Consider the following 222-nt stretch of genomic DNA (forward strand, 5'->3'; position numbering starts at 1 on the left):
ACCTTACCATATAAAGAGGAAAAGCGACTCCTTTTCTCAGAATTCTTCATTTCGTAACACCGAGTGTTTTCTCCAGCTTCTTCATATTATTTACAAACCGCAACGCACTATTAAGTCTGTCACATATGCCCTCCCGCACTTCTTACGAGATCATGCACACTCATTAATGACAAACCCTGGCATGTAGAGAGATAAAAATAACATAAAAGTAAACTTAACCAG

Source organism: Penaeus monodon, chromosome 27 (assembly GCF_015228065.2).
Source record: "Penaeus monodon isolate SGIC_2016 chromosome 27, NSTDA_Pmon_1, whole genome shotgun sequence".
NCBI lineage: Eukaryota > Metazoa > Arthropoda > Malacostraca > Decapoda > Penaeidae > Penaeus > Penaeus monodon.